The sequence below is a fragment of the Panthera pardus genome, unplaced genomic scaffold, assembly GCF_024362965.1.
Source record: "Panthera pardus isolate Hobbes unplaced genomic scaffold, ASM2436296v1 HiC_scaffold_11, whole genome shotgun sequence".
NCBI classification, from domain to species: Eukaryota; Metazoa; Chordata; class Mammalia; order Carnivora; family Felidae; genus Panthera; species Panthera pardus.
In genome coordinates, this window is record NW_026526666.1 from 42,952,343 (window position 1) to 42,972,782 (window position 20,440).

Consider the following 20,440-nt stretch of genomic DNA (forward strand, 5'->3'; position numbering starts at 1 on the left):
TTCTTCAGTAGCTAATGGCATGCATCTGGTGATCTGGTAAAATTATTTCAAAAACTGGTGGGGGAAGGGAATGGAGGCCAGTGACATAAGGATATAAAGTCCTTGTTACATGGACAATTAACTGTTCTTGGGAAACCACTAAGAGATCATGGATATGAAAACAAACAAACAAAAAACTACTAATTACAGCTTCATTTTTATTTTTTTCTCTATTCTTATGTTTACCTGGATTTGTGTTCATTCATTCATACGTACCACATCTTCTGAGCACTTCCTATGTGCTGGGTACTGTTTCAGCCAATCAAAGTCACCTAACTTCTTTTGTTATAAAAAGAGGAAAAGGTGTGTTATATGGTTAAGAAAACATCATAACCTTGTTTAAAAAGTAAATGAGATGTTGAGATAGATAAGGAATATTCCTTACCAGAATAGGTAAGAAAAAAAATAGTTCATGTACAAAAATTGTAAAACCAATCAACCCACAAGAAGAAAAAGAGAAGATCACAGCAACAATTCTGGCTGATGTTTTTGTTGACCTAAGGATGATTTTCCCATGAGAAAGATATAACTTATTTAACAAAAATGCCTAACATGTGAGAAAAATAGAAGATATAAAGTGATGTTATTCTGTATTTTGATTTTGATTAAAAAAGCAATAATTTCTGCTAAGAGAGTTATCATAAGGGAATATAGGAACTTTCTCCTCTTTTTTTTCTTAGTAAGAGAATTAAGAAAGCCCATGTCGATGTTACATAAATCATTCCCTTATAAACCATCAGAACCAAATAGTACAAGGTATAGTGAGGGCCACAATGTTGTTGTTGTTTTTTTTAATGTTTATGAGAGAGACAGAGACAGAATGCGAGAGGGTTAGGGGCAGAGAGAGAGGGAGACACAGGATCTGAAGCAGGCTCCAGGCTCCGAGTTGTTAGCACAGAGCTGGATGGGGGACTCGAACTCACGAGCTCTGAGATCATGACCTGAGCCGAAGTCAGACGCTCAACAGACTGAGCCACCCAGGCAACCCAGGCCACAATGGTTTTAAATTAACACATACATATCAGGGTGACAGTGAAGTCAGTCACTCTTTACACGTGGTAAATAAAGAGGATCAAGTCCCTCAGGCAAAGCGGACCTTTCTTTCCTATCTGCAATTCTAGCTTCCATTTCTATTTGTCTAGGAAAAAGGAAAGTTTGCATTTATAAGATAGTAAATACTTCTAGTGCTCTGAAGTTTGAAAATACAGGTTAATGGAAGCGAGGAATACAACACAGTTCCATATAAAACCATGATTTTCCAAAAGAAAGAGGACCCAGTGGATCTACAACTCCTGATAAATTCACCGCTGTGAAAATTATTCAACCGGTATAAGGATTACGGGCCTTTATAAATGTGGAAGTTACCTCTTAAAAATAGATGGATACGGAGGTAGTCCACATTTTTTGGTCCAACGGATCGAGAGGGGCTCATTTACTCACTTTCATTAATTGGTTCATTTATTCTAAAAACATTTATTGAACATCTAATAAGAGCTACGTATCTTGATAAGCTCAAGGCATATGAAGGTGAAGAGAACATCACCATTAACGAACACAGTAAAATTTAGTAAATGCTAGAGAAGGGTACATAAACTAGAGAGGGCATTCTAAATCAGATTTCTCAGTAGATAGATCTAAGGTCTGAAGAATAAGTGGGGGACAACTATTAAGAAGGGGGTTGGTGGGGCGCCTGGGTGGCTCAGTCAGTTGAGCGTCCGACTTCGGCTCAGGTCATGATTTTGCGGTCCGTGAGTTCGAGCCCTGCATCGGGCTCTGTGCTGACTGCTCAGAGTCTGGAGCCTGTTTCAGATTCTGTGTCTCCCTCTCTCTCTGACCCTCCCCCGTTCATGCTCTGTCTCTCTCTGTCTCAAAGATGAATAAACGTTAAAAAAAAAAGGGGGGGGGGAGTTGGAATATAGAGTTATTCCAGGGCAAAGTGAAGGCAAAAAGTGGTAAAAACAAACAAACAAACAAGCAAAACAAACAACAAATACATAAATAAAAACCCCAAAATGTACTATGAAAATGAAAGCAGTTTGGTGTAGCTGTGGAGATGGGAGGAAGCCAAGGAGGTAACTGCTTGCCTAGGAGGTGGGAGATAAGTTCAGGATGAATTCAAGAAAAACCTCATCTGGTAAACTAGCGTCTAGAAACAGTTGGTGCACAACAAGAAAAAAGAATGAAAAAGAATGAAGGTAACTTAAGTGACTATGGGGCAGCATATGTAGCCAATACATACATTATGAGAGTATATTGTGTATATTATTTAGGAGAGGAAAGAGAGAGAAGGAAAGGGGCAAAAAGATTATTCAAAGGAATAATGGCCAAAAACTCCCCAAATCTGGGGCAGTAAACAGACATCCAGTTGTCGATAGTCAAAGACAAATAATCAAATTGTCAAGAGTCAAAGACAAAGGGATAATTTTGAAAACAGGAAGAGAAAAGTGACTTGTCTCAAGGGAACCCCCATGAGATTACCAGCAGATTTTTCAGTGAACCCTTGCATGCTAGAAGGGTTCAGGATAATATAATCGAAGTGCTGAAATTAGTCTGCTGGTCAAGAATACTATTCCTGACAAAACTGTCTTTCAAAAATAAAGGAGAGGTAAAGACTTTCCTAGACAGAAGGCTGAGGGGATATATCACTACCATACCTACCTGACAAGAAATATGGGAGTTCTTCAAGTTGAAAGAAAAGGATGCTAAACAGCAACATGATAGCATAAGAAAGTATGAAACTCATTGGTAAAGGTAAATATATACATAAATACAGAATATCAGAATACAGAATACAGAATAAATACAGATATAACAGTGGTTATATCACTTTTTTCTGGTTTGTATTTATCTTAACATTTTTAATCTAGTGTCTACCTAATTTTTCATTCCCCACATTTCTTTTTTTTTAATTTTAATTAGAGTTAACATACAGTGTTATATTAGTTTTGGGTATACAGTACAGTGATTCAAGAATTCTATACATTACTCAGTGCTCATGGTAAGTGAACTCTTAATCCCCCCTTCACCTATTTCACCCATCCCCCACCTGCCTCCTCTCTGGTAACCATCAATTTATTCTCTATAGTTAAGAAAAAATCACTTTTAACTCTAGTATAAAAGGTAAAAGACAAAAATATTAAAAATAACTAAATAAAATATTTATGGATACACAATATAAATAGATATAAAATATGATACCACTAATATTTAATGTGGAGGGGTAAAGGTGTAGGGTTTTTTGGATGCAACTGAAGTTATTTTCAACTTAAAATAGATTGCTATAATTATAGGATATTTTATGTAAGCCACGTGCTAACCATAAAAAAAATACCTGTAGAAGGTACACAATATAAATAGTAGGTGTGATGATTAATTTTATGTGTTAACTTGAATGGGCTAAGGAATACCTACTTAGCTGGTTAAATACTATTTCTGAGTGTGTCTTGAGAGTGTTTCTAGGGGCGCCTGGGTGGCGCAGTCGGTTAAGCGTCCGACTTCAGCCAGGTCACGATCTCGCGGTCCGTGAGTTCGAGCCCCGCGTCAGGCTCTGGGCTGATGGCTCGGAGCCTGGAGCCTGTTTCCGATTCTGTGTCTCCCTCTCTCTCTGCCCCTCCCCCGTTCATGCTCTGTCTCTCTCTGTCCCAAAAATAAATAAATAAATAAAAAAAAAAAAAAAGAGTGTTTCTAGAAGAGGTTAGCATTTTGGTTGGTGGATCAAGTAAGCTAGATGACCCTACTCATTGTGGGTGGGCATTATCTAATCCATTCAGGGCTTGAGTAGAACAAAAGGCAGAGGAAGTTTGAATTCACTCTCTGCCTGACTGTTTGAGCTGGGACATCAATGTCCTTTTCTCAGAGCTCTTCGTTTTTAGGCCTTTGAATTACACCACCAGCTCTCCTTCAGCCTGCAGATGGCAGATTGTAGGACTTCTCAGGCTCCATAACTGTGTGACTCAATACCTTATGAACTATCAATTCTGTTTCTCTGCAGAACCCTAATACAGTAGGAGAGATTTTAATCAGGAGTGTGATGTAATTTCATCTGCATTTTGGAAGAGGCCATACCAGAAGTAGAGATAATATTTCAGGAGAAATTTTAATAATTCAGTGGAAAAATGCCAATTAAAAGGCAGTGGGTTGTAACTGGGCTTATTGTGGGGATCATTTGTAATGTATAATAATATTGGGGTGCTTTGGTGGCTCAATTGGTTGAGCGTCTGACTCTTGAATTCAGCTCAGGTCATGATCCCAGGGTTGTGGGATCAAGCCCTGCGTTGGGCTCCACACTGAGCATGGAGACTGCTTAGGATTCTCTCCCTCTCTCTTTCTTTCTCTCTCCCTCCATCCTTCCCTTTGCCCTTCTCCCCTGCTGGCTCTCTCTCTAAAAAAAAAACTAAAAATAAAAATATTGAATCACTATGATATGCACCTGAAACTAACTGTATATTGCATGTCAATTACACTTCAATAAAATATATATATATATATATATAAAAGAAAAAAAGGCAGTGGGAATGGGGAGAAGTACAGACATGACATAGAATAGATAAGATTCAGTGTCAAATGAATGCAGAAGACAAGAAGCTTTGTCTATCACCAAGAGTGCCCATCATTTTTCTTCATTTTTAGGAAAATAAGCCAAGGAGAAGTTTTGGGAGAAAAGAAAATGTGTTCAATTTCAGGCAGTTTGAGTTTTAGTTGCCTACAAAGGTACTGAAGTATAGACATCTAATAGATAACTAATATTTGGGTCTGGATTTCAGCAGACATAGGCTGAGAATATGAATATATCAGTGGTATCTGAAGCCATGCACATGGATAAGGCCACCTAAGAATTACACATAAAATGAAAGGGATAGAACCAAGAAAAAGATCCTGGGGAGAATAATATTTCTGGATTAAGAAAAAGAAAATCCAAAGAAGGAGATGAAAGAAGAACAAACAGTGTGATGTCCCCCAAGGCAAGAGAAGAGAGAATTTTGTATAAAGGGAAATGGGTCAAGTGCCCCAGAAAAAGAAATAAAAATGAAGAAAATGTCCATGCACTTTCACAACCTAGGATGACATTGGCAAGTTTATTGGTATGGTATTGTGAAAAATCAGCTGCATGAGTTAGCGAAGTCGATGAAAATTTAGGGAGAAAGACATTGAGAATATACACCACGTCGAAGTAGCTTACATGAAGTATAGAAGAGTTTATCATAGTAGAGAGAGGAGAGTATGAGACTGAAAAAAAAATGAAAAGTAAGAAAAATGGAATTAAGCATCCTCATAGGTTGCATGGAGAAAATCAACAGTACAGAGAAATAACTGTATGGAAGGAAGGAAGGAAGGAAGGAAGGAAGGAAGGAAGGAAGGAAGGACAGGGGAGGGAGGGAAAGAAGGAGCAAGGTAGGGAGGAAGGCAAAATTAGGACCCTCAGACTGAGGGCAGAGGATCTAAAACATAGGTGAAGAACTACCCATTACTATACATACATTTTTAGTGATATTTCATAAAGGTTTATATATTTTATAAAGATATTTTTATTAAGATATTCCAGGGCAGAAGACATGAATAGACACTTTTCCAAAGACTACATCCAGATGGCCAACAGGCACATGAAAAGATGCTCCACGTCACTCCTCATCCAGGAAATACAAATCAAAGCCACACTAAGATACTACCTCACACCGGTCAGAGGGGCCAAAATGAACAAATCAGGAAACTAAAGATGCTGGCAAGGATGTGGAGAAACGGGAACCCTCTTGCACTGTTGGTGGGAATGCAAACTGGTACAGCCGCTCTGGAAAACAGTGTGGAGGTTCCTCAAAAAATTAAAAATAGAGCTACCCTATGACCCAGCAATAGCAGTGCTAGGAATTTACCCAAGGGATATAGGAGTGCTGATGCATAGGGGCACTTGTACCCCAATGTTTACAGCAGCACTTTCAACAATAGCCAGATTATGGAAAGAGCCTAAATGTCTGTCAACTGTTGAATGGATAAAGAAGGTGTTGTTTATTTATACAATGGAATACTACTTGGCGATGAGAAAGAATGAAATCTCGCCATTTGCAGCAACGTGGATGGAACTGGGAGGTATTATGATGAGTGAAATAAGTCAGTCAGAGAAGGACAGATATCATATGTTTTCACTCATATGTGGATCTTGAGAAACTGAACAGAAGACCATTGGAGAAGGGAAAGAGAAAAAAAAAAGATACAAACAGAGAGGGAGAGAGGCAAACCATAAGAGACTGTTAAATAAAAAGAACAAACTAAGAGTGGATGGGGGGGTGGGGGAGAGGGGAAAAAGGGTTATGGGCATTGAGGAGGGCACTTGTTGGGATGAGCACTGGGTGTTGTATGTAAGCCAAATTGACAGTAAATTATATTCATCAAAAAAAAAGATATTCCAAAAAGTTTAAATTTCATATTGACTTCAGATAGACATTATCAGCTCAACCAACACAAGTGCATGCTACTTAGAAATGACTGAATTACCTGTCTAAATTAGATCCATTACTTCCGCAGCTCAGAGTATGGCCCAGCCCTTCTTTAACTTTGTTGCTTCATTACAGAAAGCAGATTGAGTTCGCATCTAGAGTCACACAGGAAATGGCTTTTGTTTCAAACCACCTAGACCTGGATGAGACACTAAGTCACTTGACTCTTGAGAAAAGTAGACGTAAGAAACTGATTTCCTTAATTTTATGAACATCAAATCCAAGAACACAGAAGTTTCGTGGCTTAAAAAAAATCACTGATGCAAACAGCACTAGTGATAAAATATGGGTCTAATCAGAATGACTCAGTATTGAACATTAAGCCCTGCAGCACCCAATTACTTAGTGCTGCTTCTGGTGAGAAATATGATATTTGGGGGGGTATAGCCTAACCTGCAGCCATAAATAATACACAGGGTGAGAAGTAGGAAGAAGCTCTTTAAATGCTGTCCTGATTTTAACTGTGGTCCTATTAAGAGAGTAATTATTTGGGAGTGTTTTTTTTTTTTTCAAGCAATCAGGTTTTCACATTCAGACTGCACTTCTCTTAAAGTTGACTTGCTAATAAAGTTGCATTTGCAACCCATATTAACATGATTTTATTTTGAACATGTCATTTTGATTTGCCTAGGAGTCTTGTTTTGATTTGCTTGGGCTAATTTTGCAGCAGAACAAACACAGAATTTTCTTTAGTTGTCTCAGCTCACACAAGGTTAATCTGGCAGCCCAGGTACTGGGTTAAATAAGTGACTTACCGTGTCTCTATTAATTCATTTTTGTCAAGCTGAAATCCATTTTCAGTCTGGAATACTTCCTCCTCCTTGCATATACTGAACTTGTTTTGCTATCAAAAGAACAAAATATGTCTTGGAAGGAAAATGTAATATTTTTGAAATTATTATTTTTTGTTGTATTGCTTTGGTTGCCTTCTCTTCAAACAAGTATATATTTAGGCAGCAGAGACAGTAGTATATGGCTCTTCATTCATTTCCCTAGAGAATGGTATATCAACAGCTGAAAGGGGTTATTTTTTTCTGCAAAATGCGTAGCAGATCCTTTGACAAATGGGACTCATCCAGGTCCCTTCAGAATGCCCAGGATGCTTCCACAGACAAGCCATCCCCTGGAGCAGTTTCACCCATTTATTCTTCTCTATTTCTCTCTAGGTTTCTAGCTACAAAAAGAACAAAATCAATTAAATTAACAAAATGCATTTGGGAAACGAATCTTTTGTGATAGGTTCCAGGAAATGCTTAGCACAGGCATGAACACTACTAGAATTTCCACTCACACCCGAGATGGCTTTGCTGTGATACTCTCGGCAAACCTGGGATTTGAGGCAAGGGCTCATTAATGCACCTGCACACTAAGTAATGTATGGTGTGTCAGTTTTTCCACTATGCCCTTCCATCGCTATCTATCCATACATAGCGTAGAACCTCAGTCTGCTATTGTTTGGTTGGGTGAAAACTGCTGGTATGAGTGGGGAATGGTTTTGTGTGTGTTGAACTAGGTGTTAATCCATGCACTGGTTCAATATAGTCAGCTCCTGTAGAGATTCCAAATTACAATGTGATTGCACAGGGTTTATAGACCACTCTCATGCTGGGATAGAGATGGTCTGCAAAGAGAGCGTCAGGAAGAAAGTACACACACAGTACAGAAGCAGGCTCAGCCACAAACCTTCCATATGTTTCTGTAGATAGGCTTTGGTGTGTTAAAACAATGTGAAATGGTAAACATATGAAACAACTCAATGGCTAGAGAAAACACACAGCTGTTCTGGAACGAGGACCAGACTGGAGCTGCAAGGGCAAGGTTTGAATCATGCCTCTACCATGTACTTGTCTGATCCTAGCAAGCCAGTGGACTTCTCTGAGCTTTACAAGCAGGGTGTGATAACACCTGCTTTACAGGGTGGCTTGCAGGAGGGAATGACATAATAGATAAGCGACCTCCTAATGCCCACAGCAAGTCAGTTGGGTGTTCTGCCAGGCACTGGTGATACAAAATAATAAGATGTGACTCCTGTCTTGAGTTTAGTGTTTTCTTCCTTGCTTTTATTTCTAAAGCCTCTCTTCTCCCGTTAAGGTGGCAATAATCTTATTTCTATCATACAGATGCAACCGCTGACGCACAGAGGTACGTAGTTATTTGCTTAGATCACATGAAACAGACACTCAACACAGAGTCTGTGGTCCTGATACACAATTGACAATTCCAAGCACAGGAAGACAGATCTTCCTTTATTACATCCCACAACTGGTTACAAATTTATACACCACCCTAGATAGGTTGAAGAATTGTCAAGGTAAATAACTTAAATGCACCCAGAAGAGGCACCAGTAGGTTCTTGGGACCACAGTATAAGGACCCACAAGAGACAGTACCAGTTTGATTTGATTTGGGCTGTTTACAGAACATCTTTGAAATATCGAAGGAATTAAAAATTAAAACTGCAATATTATTAAGTACCTTCACATTTGAATATTATTACATCTGGTGGAGTGGCTGCCTAGTGGTGCAGTATTAAAATGTTTTATTGTGTAAAGGGGGAAAAAGTGGCATTTTATAACATTGTTTTGTTAGTTTCAGTACATCATTGGAAATAGTCTTTCTTTTGCTTCAGTTTTTCCTGTAAAATGTCATAAGTAAATAACAATTGGTACTCCCCCTGTTTCTTTGATTATTGTTCTCTTGTTAGTACCTTACTTTGCCAGTCATATCAAAAGTAAGGGCATGATTGCTCCCATGAATATGCATAATTATAGAGCCTACACCAGCTTGCATAGTATATTAAACCTGAAATTGAAATTCCAATCAGATGTGTTATGGTACTGTGAAACATCAAAACCAAGAACAAGAGGGTCTCACTGCTTTAAAAAACATATTTAATTTGATCCAGGCATCTCCTGAAAATATTACAAAAATATTTTTCTGGCTTTCCACATATATAATAGGGAAATATTAATATCCTTTCCCTCTTTTTCCCTCTCCCTCCTGCCTTTCCTTCTTAGCTCCCCCCCACCCTCCCTGTCTTTATTCTTTTTTTTCCCTTTCTTTCAATTTGACAACTACTTACTGAGACTAGGGTGGCCAATAGTCTGGGATTTCCTGGGGCAAAGTGGATTCCAAGGATGTGAAATTTTTTGTTAAAACTTAGAAATGTTAAAGCAACCTGGGATGAGTTGGTCAGTTACTGATGGTCTACTTTGTGCCTGGTACTCCTCTAGGAGCTGGGATTTCAGCAATAAATAAAGCACATTCCATCTCACGGAGTACACTTGCCAATGGAGCAAGAGAGAAAATGAATTCTGACAATGTGAGGAAGTGCTAGGAAGAATAAAACAGAGTAAGAGGCAAATAGTGCGGCGTAAGGCAAGGAGAGGACTTCATTCAGCGTGGTCCAACAACATCTCTCTGATTAGGTGATATTTCAGCAGGTGTGAAGGAAATGAGGGCATGAGTCGCAGAGTCTCCCAGGGAAGAGTACTCCAGTAATTGGAAAGGCCCTAAAGCAGGGATGTGCAGAAGGGCTGGAGGAACAGCAAGGAAGCCAGTATGGCTGGAATGGAGTCACAGGAAGCAGGAGGTAGGATATGGGGGACCTGCTGGGACACTGTAAAGAACTTGAGCTTGAGTTCTCAATAATGAGAAGCCACTGGAGGGTTATTTAGGTTTACAAGATAAGTTCTGGTTTCTGTGTAGAAAATAAACTGTAGGGAGAGAGGGTAGATGCAGGAAGACCAGTTAGGAAGTTATTGTCATAGTCCCTCTATTGTTGGGATGTCTTAAATATGAATTGCTCTTTACCTTCAAGTTGTTAAGCCAGGCCCCTTTGAAAGGTACTTATATATCATGTCATGTCTGAGAGATATACAGATTTACAGCCATAAGTCATGTCATAAGTAAATAACTTGTTCTACAAGTTATTTACTTTTGGTTACAAATTTATACACCCACCCTAGATAGGTTGAAGAATTGTCTTCAACCTATCTTGTCTTGTTAGTAAGGTACTAACAAGAGAACAAGTATATATATATATATATATATATATATATATATATAGCATGTCACTTCTGGAATAGAATCTGGGAAAGCCTTGATGGTTGGAATTCAACCTCCAAGGATGCAAATGGTACCTGCCATTCACTATTACCTAACATCTACTATCCACAGAAGTCATATTTGTTAACTAAACATAAATATGTACTTATCTCACTAGTTTCTAAGTATATCAGAGTACCAAACTGTCACTTAGAATGATAACTGAAATAAAATAAAAACATACACTGCTTAAAATAGAAATACTTTCAAAAGAAAATCCGAAAAAAAGACCTCTTAATAGTCTTGTGGTAGAGAAAATAATTTTAAATTATGTTAATGTGCCTTTTCTTTCTGCAGTTTTTTGTGCACATCCTCACATTGTTCCAGAGGCATCCATATGGCCCAGAGAAGATTAGGATTATTAGGGCAGGATTGCAAAGGTAAAAGGAGAGTTGATAAAGAACTTTGGATATCCAGATCTTTGGTAGAGGCAGTAAGACAATAGTTTTTAACAACTGTTTCTGTTGAAAATGAAAGGGATTTTCTAAAATCTTTTAGCTTTAATTAACACATCAAGAACCAGGCCTGGAGCACAAATCAGGCTTATTTATGCTTTTTCCATAACACAGCAGACATTCTATTACTTCAGCTGAGGTTTATTGTCCTAGCGAGAAGGATAGGATTTAGAGGAAGCCCATTCAAGAAAGGAATAGAAATGGGGATTGGGCAGTAGGAGGGGTGTTTGTCTGTCAGTGAGGAATTCTTCTGTGGGAAGAAAACAGGGAGAGGTAGGGGAAGCCAGTGAGAAGACATGTGTCCTGATGTCTCCTGGTATGGAGGGGGAGTTGTGGTTGTGCTTGGGAGGAGACTTCAGTGGTGGCCCCACATAGTGAACTGGCCTGTGTTTAGCTATCCAGAAACTTCCTCAACTCAAGTTTCCTCCTGTATTCTGGAAGACAGCAGGAGGATGATGGCATGTGTGTTAAGCTTTAAAGAGGGTATGCCCTCAACTGGAGTAATTTTGTTCCCAACTTGGCAAGCCTCCATAAAGTTTACCCAATGAGGGGTGCCTGGGTGGCTCAGTCAATTAAACATCTGACTTTGGCTCAGGTCATGATCTCAAGGTCTGTGAGTTCGAGCCCCATGTTGGGCTCTGTGCTGGTGGCTCGGGGCCTGGAGCCCACTTCGGATTCTATCTTCCTCTCTGTGTGCCCCTCCCCCTCTCGCGCTGTCTCTGTCTCTCTCAAAAATAAACATTTAAAAAATAAAAACAAAAAAAGTTTACCCAATGAGAGCCCAGAAAAAAAAATAGGCATAATCAGTGAGACCAGAGGGGCCCTCTGCCCTTGGATACAAAGACCAAGGGACACCCCCAGCCCCACTCCCTATAGCCAGGCACCAACTTTGCACATCTGGTTAACACTTCAAGTTTTCCAATCATAGATTTCTAATTTGAGAATTAGCCTGACTTTTATGGTATAGGGATTTATATAACCTGGAAACCACAACAGATTTTGATTGTTTACTAAACAAACAGAAAGAGGGAGGTGGATAATTCTAAAACTTCAAGCATTTTCCTGGAAAGGAGTATTTTAAATGGAAAGAACAAGAAAAAACAACAACAAACAGAACTACCAAGCTGAAGTTTCTCTACTACCCAGGAGGAAGATGAGCCTGAAGACTAGATCAGTTTCAGAAAAATAAAGACATGGGATTTAGTTTGCATATATGAATTTGGCGTGTTATCTTTTGATCTCACCAGTTTTGTATCACCAGTGGATCTACCACCAAATCTGGCCTTGCTATGAGTATTGAAGCCTTTTCTGTGGTATCTGAATCAAGTGCTTTGCAGGAGTGGGTCTGGGTGGCATGAGGCCTAAAACCTGTATGATTAGGAGGAAGGAAGGTCTTTTAAAAAAATAAAATTACAAATACAAATTAGGTACAAAAGTAAATATTTAGAAAGAAAAAAATAAATCACAAGTTACTGGATACCTGAAGATTCAGTTCCTTCTTCTGTGATGCCTTTACCTCCAAAAGGGACCCACGCAAGTTAAGGGACCTGGGGCTCAAACGTTATTAGCTTCATGTTAAATCTCTTGTGCTCGGTTCATCCCAATAGGTTATCCAGTTTTCTATAAGAACCTACGTTGCAAGATTAAGTCTATGGTCTAACGAGAGGCAAACTATCAGATGAGAAGTGGATAGCCTACTTCTTTTCTACGACTGTGTTAGAGAAATGTGATCAAGTTCATTATATGCTCACCCCCATACCTCTTGTCTATTCTTCTGGGGACCCGGGATGCTCAATGGATCCTCCTCGACAAAATGGGAGAAATTATTGTTACTCTTTACTCCTGGTGAAGGTATTAGGAACATTTACTATTAGCCAGAATATGTTTAGGGGGCAGAAGGGAGAAAGAACATTGCTCAGCATTGCCATGGAAGCTATGCTAAAAATTCTTCTATGGCCTTTATTTTCCTATGGAGGAAAACTTTTTGCTTCATATTTTTTCATAATAAAATCAAATTAAACATATATTGAACAGTTAAATAGCACAGTTTTCTCCACTGGGTAAATTAAATGAGACAATGTATGTGAAGTGCTTTGTAAGCGTACCATGCTAAATAAATGTAAAATATTTTTATTATTGTTATTATTGCTATTATTTCTACTGCTTTGGAGTATGAAAGTTAAATTGGTCACTAAATATGCCTAACTTTGTCATCAGGGTGTTGCTGAGACTCTGAAATCCCAACTACTATCTTCCTTTGGGGAATACCAGAGAAAACTGTATGGGTGAAAAGAACATTTTAAAGAAAGTGCTGGAAACAATCAGCATGACTTCTGTAACACTTCTGATTCTCCAGACAAAAGCGATGTCAGGCATCTGCCTCTCCAAGTTTGTCCTTTTGATGGCACACAGAAAGGGATGCAGGTTTTAAAGTAGATGGACCAACAGAGATTTCATTTCATCTCTGGCTTATGGCCTAACATCCCTTCCTCTCATTCTACAGGTTTTTTGCCCGCCTGGTTTAGTGAGAGGGTTGCCAAACAAGATTGAAAACTAATTGATTTCCCATTTTGATACAGCTACATTGCTGGACATATTTTTCTTTAGTGGTGTTAAATATTTAATGGAATCTTAACAGAAAAATTCTGTGTGTGTAATGTAAACATATTGTTAGGTTGCCTAAAAGGATCTCATCTTGATTAACCTGGATGTCAGGAGTATCAATAGTTCCTTCTCAGGATTCCAAAGAGACGCCACCAGTGAAAACCCCACATGGTGCTGGGACTACTATGCCTTTTCTGTACAGCCTAGATGTAATTATGGTGAGAGAGCTGGTCCAACACTACAAAGGGTTCGATCCCTTCATCTGCACATCTGGTTAAGTTTTCAGTGTTCCAACTATAGATTTCTAATTTGAGAATTAGCCTCTCTGACTTTCATTGTACCGACATTTATATAACCTAAAAACCACAACAGATCCTGATCATTTACTAAACAAACAAAATTTTCAAAACTTAAAGCAACGTGTTTATTTTTATGAGGCAGACTTAAAACAATGGGTAAATGTTGCAGACAAGAAAAATTTGATCCTAAACAATAAAATTATTTAAAAATGATTCTCCAGTTAGGCCAGCTGGAGGATAGGAACAATGACAGAGGCCTCAGCTCTGGGTGTTTCTAAATAAACTGACGGTTACCAGCCATCAAGGATGATGTTGAGTTAGTTTGCCTGGTTACCTTCCGATCCTGGACCTGTCCCCAAAGTACCACTGTTAGTTCGGGCCCAGCTTATCACTTCCTTGGATTATATCAACACCTGTTTTGTTTATTTCCTTATCTACAGTGTCAGTCTCTAACATCCTGTTTTCCATATTGACACTTAACAATCTTTTTTTTTAATAGCTTTGTAGTAATTCACATACCATATTATTAGTTCCTTTAAAGTATACAGTTCAGTGGTCTTTAGTATATTCACGGAATTGTGTATCATTGTCACAATCTACTTTTTGGACCATTTTTATCAGCCCCAAAGAAACCTTGCACCCAGTAGCAGTTCACCTCATTCCTGTCCCAGTTCTATGCCCCTGTCCCAATCTACTTTCATTCTCTATAGATTTACCTATTCTGGACATTTGATAGAAGTGGATTTTTGTGACTAGCTTCTTTCTCTTAATATAATGTTTTACAATGTTCATCCATTTTGTAGTACTTATCCATACTATTTATTGCTGAGTAACATTCTATTTTATGTATATACCATATTTTTAAAAGATATTTATCACTTGATGAATATTTGGGTTTCCACTTTTTGGCTGATATGAATAATGTTGCTATGAACATTCATGGCCAAGTTTTGTGAAAACATGTGTTTTCACTTCTCTTAGGGTAAAATTACTCTATATGCAACTGGATGTTTAACATTTTGAGGAAATATGAGTGTTTTTTCAGAGTAGCTGCACCATTTTACATCCCTACTAGCCATATGTCAGAGTTTCAGTTTCTCCATCTTTGTCAACACTTGTTATTGTCTATCTTTTTGGTAATAGCCATTCTAGTGGTTACAAAGTGGAATCTCATTGTAGTTTTGATTTGCATTTGTCTAATACCTACTGATGTTGAACATCTTTTCCTGTGCTTATTGACTATTTGTGTATCTTTTTTGGAGAAGTATCTATTCAAATCCTTTCTCTATTCAAATCATTGTTTAATTAGGTTATTTATCTTTTTGTTATTGAGTTGTAGTAACTCTTTATATGTTCTAGATAAAAATCCCTTATCAAGAATACAATTTGCAAATATCTTCTTTCATTTTCTGTGGGTTGGTTTTTTCACTTTCTTGACAATATCTTTTCAAGCACAAAAGTTTTAAATTTTAGTGAAGTCCAGCGTATCTACTTTGTTGTTGTTGCTTATGCTTCTGGTGTTGAGTGTAAGAAACCATTGTCTAATCCAAAATCATGAATATTTACTCTTATTTTTCTTTCAGGAGTTTTATTTATTTATTTGTTTATTTATTTATAAATTTTATTTATTTATTTTGCGGTAGAGAGAGAGAGAGAACAAGTGGGAGAGGGACAGAGAGAGAGGAAGACAGAGGATCTGAAATGGGCTCTGTTCTGACAACAGGGAGCCCAATATGGGGCTCAAACTCACAAACTGCCAGATCATGACCTGAGCTAAAGTTGAATGCTTAACTGACTGAGCCACGCAGGCACCCCTCTTTCAGGATTTTTACAGTTTTATTTCCTACGTTTAAGTCTGTTATTCATTTTGTTAATTTTTGTATATTGTGTGAAGTAGGATTCTAATTTCATTTTTTGGTATGTGGATATGCTGTTGTCCTAACACCATTTGTTGAAAAAGTGATCTTTCTTACATGTAAACCTAAGGGTTTCATTTCACTTCACACTCAAAATTCTTCAGGAGCTCACTATTTTGTATGGTACTGGTTTCTAGACTTGGGCTTCCTGAAGTAGCAAAGTAAAATAAACAATTTTGGGAGACTTACATAGGGTTTTAGACTTTCCATTATTATTCAGAAGAGAAAAAGGTAAAACAAATAATGTTTATACGTTCTCTACATAATTTAACAAGAATGTTTTACATAGATGCACCTTCCAGTAAAGAAAATAATCTCAGAGGCCAAGGATTGTAAGTAAATTTAACTTTATTAAAAACTGAGCAGACTACCCCCCTAAAATGCTTTTGTGGAATATGAAATATTTATCACAGTCTGTCATTTGAGAAACACCATGGCTCCTCCTATCTAAGAAGCTTTATCTTTTGTCATGTTCTCCCTATATGCCTTTATGATTCAGCCATACCACACAAACCTGATTTATTTTCTTTCTAATAAGAATGTTATAATAGTAATACAAAGGCCATAGGTGTGTAAGAGTTAGTCTCCAGATGATCTGATCTACATTTCTTGGGTAAGGAATTGGAATAGTCAACATGAGTTAAATCTCAACATCACTACCAAGTAACTATGGACAAGATTTTGACTCCGATTTATCACCTATAATTAGAGATCATAGTGACTGTTGCATAATGTTATTATGGGAGATCAAATGATTTAAGAAAAAAATGTAAGTTACCCAGTGCAGAAGCTAGATGCATATTAGTAGATCAATAAACATCATTTGTGTTTCTCAGACCTATATCAGTGATTTGCAACCCTGACTACACATTAGAATCACCTGTGTAGTTTGAAAAAGCCCACATCTCATTTATAACCTAATCATAAAATTTATATGGCAACTTAAGGAATATGGAGTAGCCAAAACAATCTTGAAAAAGAAGAAGAAAAAGTTGGAGGACTCACACTTTTTGATTTCAAAATTTACTCCATGCATCTACGATCAATTGATTTTTGACAACAGGGCCAAGCCAATTCATTGTGGGGGGAAATAGTTTTTGCCACAAATAGTCCTGGGATCACTGCATATCTACGTGAAAAAGAATGAAGCTGTACCCCTTCCTCACACCCTACACAAAGATTAACTAAAATGGATTACAGATCTAAGTATAAATTAAAGCGATAAAACTCTTAAAAGAAAATACAGGAGTAAATATTCCTGACTTTGGCTTAGGCAATTTCTTCTTAGACATGACATCAAAAACACAAAGGACAAAATAAATGTGTAAATTGGACTTCATCAAAATGAAAAACTTTTGTTCTTGAAAGGAAACTGTCAGCAAAGTGAAAAGACAGCAATAGCAAATGAGAGAAAATATTTGCAAATTATCCATCTGATAAGGGATTTGTGTCTAGAACACATAACAAATTATGATAACTCAATAACAAAACAAAAGGATGCTCACTTAAAACATGGCAAAGGATTTGCATAGACTTTTTTCCAAAGAAGATTGACAAATGGAAAATAAGCACATGAAAAGATGTTCAACATCATTAGGTATCAGAAATGCAAATCAAACCCAAATAAGATACCACTCTACATCCACTAGGATGAATAATACCAAAAAGATAAGATAATAACAAGTGTTGCCAAAGATGAAGAAACTAAAATTCTCATACATTGCTGCTGTGGATATAAAATGGTGTAGCTGCTCTGAAAGACAATCTTGTCGGTTCCTCAAAATGTTAGCACGTGATCCAGTAATTCCACTTCTAGGTATATATCCAAGAGAAATGAAACCATGTGTTCAAACAAAATTTGTTCATGAATGTTCATAGCATAATTATTCATATCAGTCAAAAAGTGGAAACAATACAAATGTTCATTAGCTGATAAATGAATAAATAAAATGTATAGGTATATATCCACATAATGGAGTATTTTTCCATTATAAAAAATAGTGAAGTGATGATACATTCTACATACAGCATTGATGAACCTTAAAAATATCATGCTAGATGAAAGAAGCCAGTCACAAAAGGCTATCTATTATATGATTCCACTTATATGAAATATTCAGAACAGGCAAATCTGTACAGACAGAAAATACATTAGTGGCTGCCTAGATCTGGGAGGTGAATTAGGGATATTGGGGAGTGACTACTAACGGGTACAGTTTTGAGGGGGGTGATAAAAATTGTTTTAAAATTGATTGTGCTGATGGACACACAGCGCAGTACTAAAAAACCCTGAATTATAAACTTTAAACGGGTGAAATCATGTGATATGTGAATTATATATCTCAATAAACCTTAAAAAAACACACACCATCCTACTTCCCAGAGTTTCTGATTTGGTTGTTCTGACACACAGGGGCTTAAAACAAGTTGATCACTGGTAATCCTAAAGTGCTTTATCAACTTCTTCCTTCAATTTTCCTGACCTGTCTACTTTAGAAAAATTTATTCAATCTGTCACTCTGCACCTTTCTTTATACCTGCTATTTTCTCACTCTATCTCCACTTTGATCAATATCCTCACTCTACCTTTACCCTCATATCTAAATATCCCCTCTGAACTAATCAATATGTCTCACCTTCTTTGGATCCTGTTCCAATCTCATCTCCAGGAGATCTTGAATGACCCGCCCCACTTTGCTTTGATAGTCAGCACTGGCTGTGTTCTCCAAATTGATCTGTGCATATGCACTCAGGCTCCCCAACCTCTGTCAGGGAGCAGGAAGAAACTTTTAAGGGAAGTAGTTGTCCACCCCGCCCCATCATTTCACTGCTGATACAAATGAAGTCCAGAGGAATTACAATTCACTTCTAAGTATCGGCCTACTTGCATCTCTTGACATTTTGTTTTTTAATTATTTCAAGTAATTCCTCATGTATTTATCTGCCTGATTAGACTACTATCTTCTTGAAGGTATATAGTAACTTCATCCCACATGATTTTCCTGTGTCTATGAACAATAAAATATATGCTTGCTCTAATGAGCTGATATTTTACTGTCTTAATGAAATCTCTTCTTATATGATCCAAGGAAGCTTTTACTTTTAAGGGCATTAAGGCTATTTTACAAAAGGCAACAATCAGCTAGTCTATTTTCATTTCACAGAGGAGAGAGAATTTAACCTGCCGAGGGAGACACTTAGATAAACTTGGGCAAATTATTCTACTTTTCTGAACCTCCATTTCTAACTATAAAATGACAGAATACCTATTGTGTATGCTTTTCATGAGTATAAATAAGTTAATGCTTACCTAATATCTAGGAAGAACTTACAAATACGCCTGCTCAGGCAATGTTAGTTACTTTAATCATCATAGTCATTATGATGATTGGAAATTTCTAACGTGAAGTTAGTCCTTAGCAGCCCACAGACTTTTACATAGTTGGAATGTAGTTTTGCTTCAGAGCACTGAAGCAGTTTTTCACTGGCCTGTTTGAGTTAATACAGTTTCTTAGATAGTTAACTTCCATCCAATGAGTATAAATGCTTAGAAAACTGTATGCAGCAAATGTTCAAAATAGTAATTTCCACCTGCTCATGCATCAAACTATATCTCTTAAGGAACTGGCTTTATTAACCGAGTAAACCTCCTGACTCTAGCTTTCGGAAAAGTAAGAGCCTGTGTCCCAGAGCACACAGTGTTTCCAACAAACAATAACATGTGCCATGTGGAGTGTTCTCATTAGTTAGGTTCTTCCATCCATTGTTAAGTTGAAGTTTTGTTTCGAAGCTGAGTAAACCTGACTTAATTGGCTTTCCCCCCCGTAGCAGAAGTTTTGGGTAAGATGTATATCTTGAAATCTAATTACATATCTTAACTGTAACCTGAGAAGCTTAAAATTCACAGATGCATTTTATCTGTCAAATATGGAGACAGTTGGCAAATGCGGGCCATAAAGGTGGAGATTTAGTACCCAACTGCTTGAGTTGTTGCTGCCTTCCTATGTTTATTACTTCACAGTTAATCAAGGAGATAACTCCCAGGAGTTTGGTATCTTTCTCCCTATGCTCTATAGGATGAAGTGGGAAGGAGAAAAGAATATTCTCTCTGTAACACGTTTCCAAGTGGAATGAGTCATTTGCTTCACAAGTCCTTGAGTTAAAAACCAACATTAAGTGTTTTAATCAATTTCTGAAATCTTTTTTAAAGCCAACAGACCGGGACATCACATTATTGCTACTATTTGTATACAGTTCTTTTGGTAATACAGTAATTGTATGAATATGTGCATACAATTAGAACAGATATTCAGAAACAGGACTGTTCAACAACCATCAAAACCTTATTTCTACAATGACCTGGCAGTTTTACCACCAAGAGCAACTATATTGAAATAATTTTTAAAATAAGGAAGCGCTAATCATTGAACAGAGCATAGTTCCTTTGCTGAGTATTAGAACGACAAAAGGTTTTACATGTATGTAAGTTTCAAAACGATGTGATTACCAAAGATGAATAAAAACAGAGAAAA

General features: G+C 37.5%; 1 protein-coding gene across 3 annotated transcripts in view; it reads right to left on the reverse strand.

The window, feature by feature from the left end:
* Nucleotides 1–20,440, reverse strand: part of ST6GALNAC3 (ST6 N-acetylgalactosaminide alpha-2,6-sialyltransferase 3) — a 535,005-nt gene that overhangs the window by 61,827 nt on the left and 452,738 nt on the right. The window lies entirely within an intron of this gene.